Below are 15,236 nucleotides of genomic sequence, written 5' to 3'. Positions count from 1 at the left end.
GTCATAAGGTCTTTATTGCAACTACTCAACTCTGTTGTTTTATGGGAAAGCAGTCACAGACTCTCCGTATACAAATGGAAATGGTTGTGTTCTCATAAAACTCTGTTTACAAAACCAGGCAGTAGGTCACTGTGTCCTGAGTAGTCATTTACTGACTAGTTACCTAGAGGAGAGTAAGAGTGAAAGGAACTTGAGTCTCTGAGTCACTCTATGGTATCTACTTGCTGACTACCTATGGGGAATTGTTATCTGAGTAAAAAAACCTGTTAAGTGTAACTACTATCTTATTCCACTATCTTATTCCATATTTCAGAAAAAAATTCCAGGTGAATTAATAATCTAAACAAAGAAAAATAAAAATGACTTAAAGCATGGCAGACTCACAATATTGTTTATAGTACTAGTTAGAAAAATCATGATAAAAACTCTAGAAACTATAACAAAAAAAGATTAAACAGATTTGGGTACAAAAACCCCCATTTTTGTGCAGTGAAAGATACTATAAACAACGTTACCTAATGGGAGAAAATATATGCAACATATGTACACAACAGGAAGAGGTTGATATGCAAAACAACAAGTAGCTTCTTGAAATCAATAAGAAAAAGAAGCAGCAAAGTAAGAAAATAGACATGGGATATGAAGAAGGAATTCTCAAAAGAAGGAATATGTGCTAATAAGTATGGGAAAACATACTCAATCTCACCAATAATCAGAGTGTAAGTAAAAAAACAAGATAGTAAGTTTTACTTATCAGTTTGGCAAAAAAAATTTTCAATATCAAGTGTTTGTGAATTTGTATAAGTAACAACTTGCATACTCAACTGACTGTGAATTGATAAAAATTCTGGAAAGCAAGTTTCAGTATGTATAAATATTAAAAATACATATGTACTTTGATCAAACATTTCCATCACAAGTAATTTATCCTACAGAAACACTAAGTGTGCAAAAATATATTTATGTGTATGTCTATTATAGTACCACTCATAAGGGCCAAAAAAAACTGGACCACACCTCAACATTTATGAGTAGAGGAATGGTTAAATAAATTTAATACATGTACATTGTAGAATAATAACTGTTAAAAATGAGAGAGACATATATCTGCTGACATATTTTTGAGTGATAAGAGCAAGTCAGAACAATCTGTACAGAATGTCCTGTAAAAAGGGGGCGGGGAGGAAAGGAGGTAGAAATCTATGTATCTTGAGGGATATGCACATTGTTGACACTGATAACCCTTGGAATGAAGGACTTATTCCATTTTTAACTTTATACACTTCTTTTTTCCCTTTGTATATCATTTTTATAATTATAATTTTTTTTAAGTAAAAGGACGTAAGTCACGAAAGACTGAAAGAAAAGCCCATTGTGGACACTGGCCAAGGCCAAGGGGCTGAGGGATGGCTGGGCAGAGGAACAAAGGCTTGTGGAAGGCTTGCTGAGGCAAATGCACAGGCGTGAGTCACTCCCTCCAAGTTCCAATGGCAGCAGATGGAGCTGTCATGACCTGGAACCAGGGTTCTGCTTGGAAATTTTCCAGAAAAGAGGAAGACTTGGGGTGAGAAAAGAAAGGGTAACCCTGCCGGCCTGAGGGCAAAGCATGCTGGAAACAAACAAACAAAAAAAAAACAAAACAAAACAAAACAAGTAATGTCCTTTGGCTGAACTTGCTTCGTCTATCCAGGAGCTAACTACTAGGTTATCTTTTCACTGCTTCACATTTGTTCAGGTTAAAAACCTCTTCTCAAAATCTGTTGCTTGAAATGAATATACACCTAGTGGAAGGTGGGTATTGGGGGTTTTGGTTTTGGGTTTTAGAGGTTACATGTCACTGTAAATCCTAGGAAGATAATTTCGGGTTCATTCAACCTTGTGCTAACAGGAAGACAAATGGCACCAGTCTGTGTGTGTGTTATAGGTGAATAGGCTGTAGTGCACTCTGGATGCGTGCATTTGTCGGTTCTCTGATGTGTATTAGCATCTTTCATTTACCAAGAGTACTTTTGTCAAAAATCGGATCACATGTGAGATGGAACTTCTTTTTGTATGTTTATTAACCATTTTGTAAGTAGTGCCATATTGATCTGTTACTTACCAGAAAGTTTTATCCATTGGGTATTGCTTGTACTCTAATATTCCCCATATTCTTGTATTATTACTTACCTTATAAACAAAGGCCGATGGGTGGTATCCATACTAGAGAGGGTAAAAGAAACTTGTTGCAGACTCAGAGTCACTATTTAAAGAAACCTCAAGATTCCTCTGAGTCACAGCATACTAATGAACCAAAGGCAGATTCAGGCAGTTTTCTGATTGGTTGTGTTCTAAGTGCGTTGCCTAGAATGGAGCCTGAGATGTGGGGTATACTTGTTACAGTGCAATGGTCTGTTAGTCAGCTAGGGCCGCCATAACAAAATGCCACAGACTGGGTGGGTGGTGTAAGTAACAGGAATCTACTGCCTCACAGCTCTAGAGGCTAGAAGTCCAAGATCAAGGTGTCAGCAGGATTGACTCCTACTGAGGGCTGTGAGAGAAGATGCGTTCCTTGGCTTATAGATGGCTGACTTCTCCCTATGTCTCTTCACGTTGTCTTCCCGTCGTGTGCTTCTGTCCTTGTGTCCAAATTCCTCTCTTTTGGATTAGAGTCTACACTAATGACCTCATTTTAATAACCCTATCTTCAAGTAAGGTCACATTCTGAGGTAGGATATCTTTTCTTTTCTTTTTATGGGAGGGAATATGATTCAACCATAACAGATGGCTTAATAAATAACAAAGTAAATAGTAAGCCTGTGTTTAGAGCCTGGGTCTCCCTCTCCACATTCCAGGGTACCTTCCCTGCCCCTTTTCCCCACGTTCCTGTTGCTTTCTCTGCATTGCTCTATTGTAATTAGGTAATTGTGCATTTATCTCCCTGATGAGACCTGCACATTCCCTGTGAGAAGGGACTGTGTCTTTTGTTCCCCATATCTAGCACAGTGCCTGACTCAGACAAGGAGAATGAATGAATGATTAACAATGACATAATATTCATCTTTTAAGGAACACCAGTCCACATAACTATTTAAATGTCTTCTTGGTTTCACAACTAAATGTAAATGAATCTGTACTCACCCCCATGAAATAAAATGATGTGCAAACTTGAAAAGCTTTTAAATTCTTATTATGTCGGAACATTTTGTGGACAGCAGCTTCTAGATAAGAAGGTGGGATAAGAAAGTCTAAAACGGGATAAGGACCCTTATATCCAGCTGCTTCATAAACAAAGCAAGTTCATTATTACATTAATAATGAACTTCAGATTTAAAGTCTAATTTTAAAATTATGGTTAGAGAATGTGGAAATGCTTCTGCAGAGATTATTCTATGGTTAATAAATACAGTTCATGAAGAAGGCCTGTGGGACTTGTGTGTTTTCAAAACCTGGAGAAAACAAGTCAGAAGGGAAACTTAATATCTTTGAGTGGAAACACAGGATGTTATTGGGTTTTTCTGTCTTTGCTGAAGACAGAACAAGAATAGTTTATGCTACAGTATGCAGGGGTTCGGTTGACTACGAAGGAAGAATTTCCCAATAGAATACTAAATATCAGGATGGAATGGATTGGTTTTACACCTTTCTATCATTTAAGTGGGAACTCCTAGACCACATTGAGCCAGGCTCTTTGACTTACCATCCAGGAGAACTTGGAAAAGTTATATCATTTCATTGAGGGTCTATTTTCTTATAAAATGGGCCTAATTTCTACCTCACACTGTTACAGGAGATTGAATCTAAAGCGTGTAGCACAGTTGCTGACACATTATAAGCATTCCAAAAATAGCATTAATAATAAAAATGATAGCAAATATTTATTAGTTGTTTGGTACATACCAGACATCATTCTAAGCACTTTATGAGTCATTTCATTTTGGTTTCATGGTAATCATGTAAGGTAGGTGCTTTTATTTCTGTTTCATAGGTGAGAAAACTGAAGCACAGAGAGATGAAGTAATTTGACCCAAATCATAGAGCTAGTAAGTGACGAAACTCTAATACAAACCCAGGAAGTCTGTCTCCAGAGCCTGTGCTTCTAGTCACTATATGTGGAAGCTCTAATGTTTATAAACATGTTTATAAACATTGGACTTTTAAAGTAAGAAATTGACATACTGTTAAAAAATTCATAGTCTAGTGGTCCTTAGCTTTCCATCATCCTTCTATTATTTTCCCTTCTATGTTTTGGATGGTTTTATTTACTAAAATACTATAATGATAAGCAATAATTCATTTTTTATTGTTATTCATCAAAGATATATGTCACAAAGCTCCTGATCATTGTGAGGCAACAGAATTATCTGAATTGATAATTCTTGTCAAAGGCAAAGCAACTTGACAATTTTGGTTGGCTTATGAAGCTTTTTCATTGCACAGTTTACACAAGGCTTTCCGAAATACCTATAATAACAAATTGACTCTCTTCCTTCAAATATTAAGTTTAAAGAAGCTAATATTCTGTGATGAGGCATCTCTGATGCTGATACATGAATTCCCTCTACTGAAACACCATTTTAAGTATCTAGGTTTTCCCCCCCACAAATGATTTCTGCGTATGGTTGTATGTGTTCTGCAGACGGACAGATATGCTGCATTAGCAGTTTTCAAATGGTGTGGTCAGGAGTTTTGGATAAGTCTATTTAGGGTCCAGAATGTATTTCTAAAATATATATTCAATTATCAACTGTTACAAGTGTTTGTTTTAAGGTAGGAGCCAAAATATTGAATTGTTGGATGTAGCTAACTATTAAAAGATTATCTGCCATTGAAAGCTAAGAGATAGACTGAAGAGATGAGGATCTGGAGTTAGACTGTCCGCTGTGTGTGTGTGTGTGTGTGTGTGTGTGTGCGCATGCAATGGTGTGCTGCTAAACCACTTTTTAGGGGAATAAAAGGCCCTAATTGGTAGCATTTGCCAATTTCCATGTTTTAAATACTCCTATCACAGCCAGTTTCAAGCTGTCAACAGTTCAACAACTTTATATATTTATTTGTATTTTTAATATATTTTAAATTTAACAATTGGTTCTCTCAAGCCAGTATGAGCCTGTTCTCACAAATTTGTTTATCACCATTCTCAGGGGTAGAGCCTGGAGATGCTATTATTGAGAATGGGCGTCTGACAGCTCAGGTGAAGGAGAAAGTGAAGAAAACATAATTTCTAAGATAAAGTCTAAGACTGAAGAATTACAGCCAGAAATGATTCTGAGCCAAGGAGGCCACAATGGGGAGAAATTTTGGAAGGAAGCAATCTGGTTAGCAAACAGAAAATGAAGGCCTTGGATGCAGGGGCATATCCCAGACATGACAACTGATTAGACAAGGAGGAGAAAAAGATGCTGTAGTTCAAGCAGGGCAAGGATCTGCTTACTTCAGAACAGATGTGTTTCTGTCCAACATAATGATTGTCATCACCCTTCTCCACATTTGCCTCTTGTGTAGTATGCTCATCTATCTTCCTGTCCCTGAGGGAACTTCAAGCATCTTTGGCAATACTGGAAAGTATTGTTCACCAGGAATTCATAGACAAGAAGTCTAAACCTGGTGTCAACATCATCAAAGCCCAATTGGGACTAATCAAGTAATTTAAACAAGTATATTGACACTTGACAGCAATAGAAACTCTAGAAACACAAAATTTGGAGACCCAGATGGGTAAACAGCAGACAGTCAGATTTGTAGAAGTCCATCAGCAGATATTAGGCTCAGAGAGATAGGTTAGGACACTGGTCCAGGGAAAGAGGTGGATATAATATGAATGGCAAAAGTTCCTAAGCTGAGCAATTATGTCAGAGACTTCTGATTATCTATCCAAAAATCCATTCTTTCCTTCTTACTTAGAACCTTTGTTTTATTTGGTTTGCACAATAAGGTACTAGGTAGTACTTTCTAGAAAGTTCTGTAAGAAGAGAACAAAGAGCTATGTGCCTCCTCTATCCTGCCTACTCCCCCCCCATCCCCCATTACCTCTTTCTTGTGCTTTTTCCTTGAAAGACAGCAATGATGGCTAGTGCTTCAACAGACAATTTGGGCCATGAAGTAACCTTGAAAATAGAAACAGTACTAACGATGTTATTCTAGAAGGAAAGACAGAATCTTGGTCCCTGACCACTGAAGCACCATCATAACATTCCTGGACTATCTACTTCTGGGTGTCTTTTATATTAGAGAAAAATAAACTTTTATCTTGTTTAAGCCACTGTTATTCACTACTTTAGTATCAAATTAAATTCTTATCTGATATAACCAGCCAATAAGCCAGGTGCCAACGAAAAGGAAGGAAGCAGAGATGGGGATTTTATTTCAAGAATTCTAGTACAAGGTAGAAAAGAAGGAAGAAGCATAGTTACTAGGACAAGGACATAAGATAAGAGCCAAACTAGCAATACTACTTGAAACCTACTTCTCTGAAAGAGCTACTTAAACCCAAATTCTAAAGTCACCCACCCAGCATTGCCTTTTGCCAATAAGTCAAAAGCAGGGTAGCAGATGGTCTAGAGAGAGCAGTCAAGTGCCTGGTGGCTGTGAACAGAGAGGGGCCACCTCAGGGAAGGGGGCCAAGTAGGTCATTATTCTAAAGAGTGAACTGCATTGGTAGTGAAGATTTCAGAGACATATAGAAGATTTCAAGGCATGCAAAGGTTTCATGAGAAACTGTAGTTCCCATCTAGAAGATCAACTACATTTGACTTCTCACAGTCTGGTGATCAAACTCTCTAGGCTATCCCTGATCTGACACTACAATCCCCACCCACCAGCATGTCAGACCCAGATGTCAAGATGCCTGAAGATGGGGAGGAGAGGAGAAAGTGGAAATTCAGTTTGCAGGACAGAGATGGAGCTAGAGACAAATAAGGGATTTAAATGAAGGGCTTGAGTGCAGGAGAAAGAGAATAATGAAGTGGTGCCTGCCATTAATTCTGATGAAAATTAGGAGAGTATGATTGTGTTTATCTGGAGAAATGAAAGAGAAGAGCAGTAAAAACCAGAAGTTTAGACTCACACGTTATCTTTTCAGTGCTCTGGTGTGCTATAAAATCTTATCTGACAAGGGATGATCCAAATGTCTAAAACTGATTCTTTTCTGCCTCCTTTACGATAACCAAAGCACAATGCAAGAATATTAGTGCACTGGTGTCTGGCTTCCTCTCTACAATGACATTCAAAATGCTGTCACCAAGAGACTTCCTATTTACCAAATTCAATTGACGTTGTTCATTCCTTATCTATGGCCTCCTCTGACACCGCCTTCTTTTGGAGAAGGCTCAGCTCCTCTGTGCCATCATTCAGAGTTCTCATCCAAGCTCTCCGATCACCTCCTATCCATCTCACACTGGGCACATCTTCCCTCTCCTGCCTCTGATGGTTGGTGTCCCCAGTGTTCTGGGCTCAGTCTTTTCACTTTTCAGTTTATAATCTATTTCTAGACTCCTCTCTCTTGCAAGGTTTTTGTTAGCTCTCTGTATCCCAACTCCAGTATCTATATTTTCAGCTCATACCTTGTTCCTTGGCTGTAGACTTCTAGATCCTAAATCTATATTATATGTCCTACAAATAGCTCCAACCCCACGAGTTCAAAATGAGAACTCGCCAACAACTTTGAAAGCCTTTGGAGTACAGGGCTAAGTCTCATACATTTTCTTCAGTACATGGAAGTATTCAGTAAATGTTGTCAAATGACAACATGGCTGGATATTTTCAACAAACACATTTAAATGTCATTAATGTATGTGTGTATATATGTATGTATGTATTTATAAATATGGAGTGCTTCACGAATTTGCTTCACATCCTTGTGCAGGGACCATATTGGTCTTCTTTGTATCTTTCCAACTTTAGTATATATGCTGTGAAGCAAGCAGTAAATATTTATTTATTTAACATTTTACTGAAATGTAATTGACATACAAAAAATTGCACACATTTAAATTGTACAATTTGATGTTTTGCCGTATGTACACTTGTTGAATGTTCACTGCAACCAAGACAGGGAGCGTAGTCATACCCCCAGAAATTCCCTCTTTGTGCCCCTTTGTGATCCATCCCTCATGTCCTCCCTGCCTCCCACCCCTCACTGCCAGGCAACCACTGATCCAATTTCTGTCACTATAGCCTAGTTCCCATTTTCTATAATTTTATATAAATGAACTCATATATTATGCACTCTCTTTTGGAGACTGGCTCCTTTTATTCATCATAATTATTTTAATTACTCATATTACTTCATGTATCAATAGTACATTCATTTTTATTGCTGAATGGTATTTTATTATATCCGTATACCACAATTTGTTTATTCATTCATCTATTGATGGACCTTTCTTTGTGTTGTTTCCAGTTTTTAGCAATTACAAATAAAGTTGCTATGAACATTTGTGGAAAAGTCTTTGTGTGGACATATGCTTTCCTCTCGAATAAATGAATAAGAACAGAATGACTAGATTATATGGTAGGTATATATTTAACTTTATAAGAAATTGCCAAACTTTCCCCAAAGTTTTGTACTATTTTGCATTCCCATTAGGGGTCTGTTCTAATTCCTCTACATCCTCAACAACATTTGATGTGGTCAATAGTTTTAATTTTAGCCATTCTAACGGATGCAAAGTGGTGTCTCACTGTGGTTTTAATTTGCATTTTCCTATTGACTAATACTGTTGAACATCTTTTCATGTGCTTACCTACCATTCCTATATCTTCTTTGGTGAAGTGTCTATTAATTTTCTTTGCCCATTCTTAAAATGTGTTATTTTGAGAGCTATTTTTATAGTTGACCCTTGAGCAACGTTGGGGTTAAGGGCAATAACTCCCCCACATAGCTGAAAATCTGCTTAGAACTTTTGACTCCCCCCAAACTTAACTACTAATAGCCTACTGTTAACTGGAAGCCTTACCAATAACATAATCAGTCAATTTAACACATATTTTGTATAAGTATAATATAAGCTAGAGAAAAGAAAATATTATTAAGAAAATCTTAAGGAAGGGAAATACATTATAGTATGATATTGTATTTATAAAAAAAAGTCCATATATAAAGTAGGCCACGGTAGTTCAAATTCATGTTGTCCAAGGATCAACTGTATATTCTGAATACATTTTTTTTACCAGATATATATGAGTTGCAAATATTATTTCCCAGTCCATGGCTTGTCTGTTCACACTTTTAACTGTCTTTTGAAGAACAGAAGTTTTTAATTTTAGTGAGGTTCAAATTATTCTTTTATAGATTGTGCTTTTGATATAATTTCCAAGAAATCTTTGCCTAACCAAAGGTCACAAATATTTTCTCCTCTATTTTCTTCCAGAAATTGTATAATTTTAGCTTTTAGGTCTATGATCCATTTTGAGTTAATTTTCATATATGATGGAAGGTATGGATTCAAGTTCATTGTGATGGCAAGAGGGTATTTAATTTGTTGAAACACATATAAATTTAAACAAATTATAAGAGAGCCTTTTCTTGTGAATCAGTGGACATTTTTACTTTAAAATTCTGTAATCAAGGACAATATGCTAACAGCTCAAACTAACTGTATGCCTAATTTTTAAAAACATATTCTTTATTGTCTTTTCAAGGTGTCTTATTAACTTTTTTATTTGTATAGTAAAGGAATAAATCAACATTGTTTGTATCTTGTGTTCCATTGGCTTATTACCAAGTGTGAGTTCTATAAGTCTGCTTTGATTTAGATAGCTCATGGGCCTTGCAGGTAGGAGAGAAATAATAGGAAACAGGGTCGGTATGAAATGGGGATGAATATATCTAATTGGTACCTCATTAAAATGCTAAAAACCCTTAACTTCCATATTAGAGAAACTCCAGAGTTATTGCATGAAGCATCTTTTCTGTGTGGATTTTGACCCATGCAAGAATTGAATACTTTAACAGTGTGTGTATGTCCGTGTGTTTTAGTAGGAGGCAGGAAGAAGATGGCTGATTATAGATGTTACTTCAGTTCAGTAGAGAGACAAGTCCTGGGATAGACCCATCTTTCCCCTTTGGTGTGGCTTACCAGAGTTTAATAAAATATATCTGAAATATTTGAAATGGTCTTTGAAGTCCTAAAGCCAAATGCCAGGACTCAATAAGTCACTGGAAGAGGTATGTATATCTTTGGGTCGCCATTTAGGCTAGGTGGTGGACATATGTGGATAGGTGTGTTGCTTTCAGCATCCATTCTCCACTTACCTCATTCTTCATAGCCCCCATATCTTTAGTAAGTCAGATCGTTTTATAAAAGCCGATCCCACTTCTAACTTCAGGTGTAAAGCATTGATATGTTAGCTTTATAAATGCCCCTGGCCCTTGAGATTTGTTCATGGATGGGAATGTGACATGAGTTGACTCAATGAGAGTGAATCTCAAGACTTGTACAGAAACTATCAGAAGTTTTTTTCTCTACCCCTCTAAGCACTTGATAATAGAATGGTAAGAGCTGAGAGGATAGGTTCTGTCTGAAACCTAGAAATGAAGCCAACACTGTAGATGGCAGAAGGAATAGACAATGAGAAAAGTCCTTGGTGATATAATTGGGTGGCTAGATCAAACTTCACTTGACTACTTCAAGACTGCTCAACTGTGAAGGCAGTAAGTTTCCTTTTTCTTTTATGCCTGTCACTGAATGAAAGGTAAGATACAATTGGGTATATTAAGTTTGCAAGGAACTGAGATCTGTTAGGGTTTCTTCAGGTTTATTGGGATATAGCACAAAACCCTAGCAGGCCTCTCAAAAAATTGAAAATTGGTTCAAGAAACAGTTGAGATTTAGCAAATCTGGTTTTTTAAAAAATCCTCTCAGAAGTTAGAATCTAACTCTATTCAAGTGCTCTATTATACTAGTGATTTAGCTGCTTTCTGCTACAAATACTACCAGTTACCTGACTCTGTCTCACATTCAAATTTTAGTTCAGTCACAGTTACAATTTCAAAATCTCCGTCAAACATCACTGGCAAATGTACAGATACCTGGCTTAATCAACCCAAGACGGAGTGTTAAAAAGCATGGCAACGAGGGGGTAAGGGAATCTTCCACAGTAAGCTGTGGGTATGGAAGTTATGCTGAGCTTTCTCAGAAAGGAGTCTGTTAGGCACCATGAACGTGCTGTCCAAGACTATGCTTTCTGGAATCCCTAAACTTATGATGGGTAGTGTGAGAGCTGAAGGAGCTGAGAAGCTGAGAGTTGGCAGAGATCTGATCATGTGTCTATGGGGACTTCTGGAATGGTCCTGTTGGCAAGTCCTGTGTAATCATATAATAAAAATGTTAAAATGTGATTTTGACAAAAATCATATGGGAATGTAAACGCCAAGGTGATGAGGGTGGGCCCCCTACAGTGTCTCCTACAACTGTATCAACCAGCTTCCCTGCCCTTGGCTTCTGGCTGGATTCAGTTAAAAGGGAGCCCTAGTGAAAGATACGAGAGATGGAAGAGAGTCATGGTAGGCTGTTTTTTTCCCTGGCTCTTATGCTATGGGATTGCCCCAAGCTGGCTATGTTTCTTGACTGAAGGTCACTGATCTGCATTCTGGAGATCGCAACTCCTCAATTCACTCTCATTGAGTCAACTCAGGTCACATTCCCATCCGTGAACAAATCTCAAGAGCCAGGGGCATTCATAAAGCTAACATATCAATGCTTTACACCTGAAGTTAGAAGTGGGCTCAGCTTTTATAAAAGGTGACTTTTTCCACGTGATTCTCTCCTTCTATGTTCCAGTAACCTCTTCTTGCCCTCTGCTGTTACCAGCTCTGGTCCGGCACTATCTCTTTTGGTTTCCCTATATCCTGATCACATCCTTATAAATAGTCCCCTTCTAAATAAATCTCAGTTTTTACCTACTTTGTGGCTTGTCTATTCTTTTTTCCTAACAGTGACTTTTGCTAGCAGAAGTTTTTGTTCTTGGTGAAGTAGAATTTATCATTTTTCATAATCCATGATCGCTTTTGTATCCTGCCTAAAAAATATGTTGCCTATCCCCAAGTCATGAAACTGTTTTCCTAGGTTCTCTTCTAAAAGCACTACGATTTTGATTTTTATTATGGATTTGGCAGATCCATGGCAAATTAATAGTTGTGTACAGTGTGAGCTAGGGTTCAATTTTTTTTCCATATGGATAATCCACTTATTTCAATGCCATTTGTTGAAAGACTCCTATCACCATTGAATTATTTTCATTCATAGGGTTGGACTTATGTCTATCATTTTGTTATTCATTTTCTGTTTGTTACTGCTGTTGATTTGTTCCTCTGTTTATCCTTTTATGCCTTCTTCTGGATCAACTGAATATATTTTAGAATTTCTATTTAATCTATCTATTGGCTGTTTAGCTATACCTGTTCCCATTATATGTTTCAACTAATTCCTACAGGAATTATAATATCTATCCTTAATGTTCTATGGCCTTTTAGAATTATTCTTTACTATTTTATATAAAATTACCCAGCTGTTTACCATTTCCAGTGTTCTTTATTCCTTCCTGAAGATACATATTTCCATCTAGTATCATTTTGTACAGCCTGAAGAATGTTCTTTGTAATTCTTGTAGTACTGGACTTCTGATGATGAATCCTTTTAGTTTCCTTTTCTTAAATCTGAAAATGTTTCTATTTCATCTTCATTCTTCAAGGATATTTTCACTGGATGTAATTTTTTTTCTTTCAGCACCACCTTAAATATGTCACTGCACTGTATTCTAGCCTTTGTTGTTTCAGATATGAAGTTAACGATAACCAAGAGGAAATGCATTTTTCTCAGACTGCTTTCAAGACTTGTTCTTTATTTTTGTTTTTTAGCAGTTTGATTATCATGTGCTAGGTAAGGGCTTTTTCATATTGATTTTGCTAGGGGTTTCCTGAGCTGCTTCAATCTGTCAGTTTATGAATTTTACCAAATTTGGAAAAATTTTGACCATGATTTCTTTCAGTGTTCTTTTCTGCTTCATTCTCTACCATTCTCCTGGTACTGTAATTATAAATTTGTTAGATGTTTTGATATGTTTTGATATTGTCTTTCAGGTCTCTGAGTTTCTGTCCATTAATTTTTCCTTTCCTTTCCTTTCCTTTCCTTTCCTTTCCTTTCCTTTCCTTTCCTTTCCTACCTCTTTCCTTCCTTCCTTCCTTGTCTATTCTTTAGAGTGAGTAATTCTATTGAGTTCACTGATTCTTTCCTCTGTCATTTCCATTCTGCTCCATCCAGTGAATACTTTATTTCAAGTATTTTACTTTTCAGTTTTAGAATTTCTATTGTTTGACTTTTTTTATACTTTTTTATTTTTCTCCTGAGAAAAATTTTAATTTTTAATTTTTTCCTGAGATTTTTTATCTTGCACGTATTTTGAGCAATTTCTTCTACCTCATTGACCATCCTTTAATAGCTGCTTTAATACTCTTGTCTCAGGGCGCCTGGGTGGCTCAGTGGGTTAAGCATCTGACTCCTGATTTCAGCTCAGTTCATGATCTCAGGGTCATGAGATCAAGTCTGGCATTGGGCTCTGAGCTGGGTGTGGAGACTGCTTAAAATTCTCTCTCTCTCTGTCTCCCTCTGCCCCTCCCCCTGCTCATGTGCACTCTCTCCCTCTCTCTGAAAAATGCTCTTGTCTCCTAATTTTAATATCTGAATAATTTGGGGTTTGATATGCATTGAATGTTGTTTCTCTTGAGTCTGGGTCACAATTTCCTGGTTTTTATTTGTTGGGTATTTCAAACTATATCTCAGGCAATGTGATTGTTATTATTATGTGGAGCCTGGATTGTATTAAATTTCTCTGAAGAAATTTTTTGTTTTATCTCAGTTGATAAATATAGATAGATTCTATTGCCCTGAAAAATCCATTAGACAAAGAGTTTCAAGTGTTTCAGTTAGAAGCCATTGAGTAGCATGCATGGCAGTAGGCAGTGCCAAGATGCCAAGATGATTTGGGTGCGGTTCCCATGGTGTACTGGTATTAGTCAGGATTCTCCAATTTATCTCAATTTTGGTTGCTTTCTCAGGCAATTGACTTGCTTAGGTTCATACTTCAAACCCTGTTTCTTAGGTGGGCACTCAAATCTCAGTTCAGTTCTCTTATCATTATCTAGACTTGAGGGGTCCAGCAGAGATTTGTGAAGAGTTATTTGGAGCTCTAAGTACTTTCTGGGAGAATTCTCTCCGTTTCTTACAGCTGTACTTCCTCACACGACGTCTTCCGGTTCTCCAAGACGGAATAACTGGTTTCCTTTCAGAGTTCTAGCTCCTCTGCATGATGCCAACTGCAGCTTATCCCTGAGCTAAAAGTCACAAAAATGGGAAATTCACCTCAGTTCATCCTCTTCTTCCAAACCTCTACTTCTTTCCAAAATCTACCTTCTTTCTTTCACTCTCTTAGACTTGAGATTATTCTCTTATTGTATTTTTCCTGGACTTCGTAGTTATCATCTGCGGTCTGAGAGGAGTTTGTTCAGCTATTTCTAGAAGCTGAACCACTTAATTCTGTGAATGCTTGGAGTGTGTTCTTTCCTAGGACTGGCAGTTTCTGGGTTCATGCTACAATAAATGGGCCACTGTGAAATTCACCTACCTAATAATGTTTTGCATATTCTATCTTGATCTTCTTAGTTGTTTTCTCTCAAAAGCTGTTCAAGTTTTCTGTTATCATTGAGTAGAGATATTTTCATTCTCCAAGGGGTACTTCCCAGTTTGTATTGTTATGGGCATCCTATTTATGGCTTTAAGAGAATGCTATTCATTACTTCTTACATCTGAATTCTCTCAAAGGATGCTATTCTACTTTGCTCCCTGAAATCTTGGGTCTTTTCTCTTTTACATTTCTTTTGAGCATTATTTGCCTTTCAAGGACTAGCAATGACTAAAACAAACTACACTGTTTTATCCTCCCATATTTATAAGTGGTTAGACTCAAACTCAGGCACATATTCCCTTCTATACTGTGTAGATGAAATCCGTGTAGATTTTTTTCCCTTTATATCTTTCTGGCCTGATTACTAAGGTCCCATTTCTTCCAAGAAAATCTCTTTCTTCTTCCAGCTTAATCAACCAGTATTTCTTTATTTTTGTTCTCCCCTGCTGCTCCTATTCTGGAAGTAAGTCAAAAGCATATCTAATATCTTTTATTTTCATAAAAGAAATACACGTATATATATCAAATAATCAAATAATATTGCAAAGTTTTAACAAACACCAGCTGTTCCTTGC

General features: G+C 37.0%; 1 non-coding gene and 1 pseudogene across 1 annotated transcript; one reads left to right on the top strand and one right to left on the bottom strand.

Annotated features, from left to right (window-relative positions):
* The window catches only part of LOC115519895, a 160,210-nt pseudogene that overhangs the window by 5,062 nt on the left and 139,912 nt on the right, over nucleotides 1-15,236 (top strand).
* LOC115522552 lies at nucleotides 7,799-7,904 on the bottom strand. The gene has a single exon (XR_003971454.1). It is a non-coding gene; the product is annotated as a U6 spliceosomal RNA (small nuclear RNA).

This window comes from Lynx canadensis, chromosome C1 (assembly GCF_007474595.2).
Source record: "Lynx canadensis isolate LIC74 chromosome C1, mLynCan4.pri.v2, whole genome shotgun sequence".
In the NCBI taxonomy this organism is placed as follows: domain Eukaryota; kingdom Metazoa; phylum Chordata; class Mammalia; order Carnivora; family Felidae; genus Lynx; species Lynx canadensis.
Note: the sequence above shows the minus strand (reverse complement) of the source record. Positions and strands in the feature narration are given on the sequence as shown.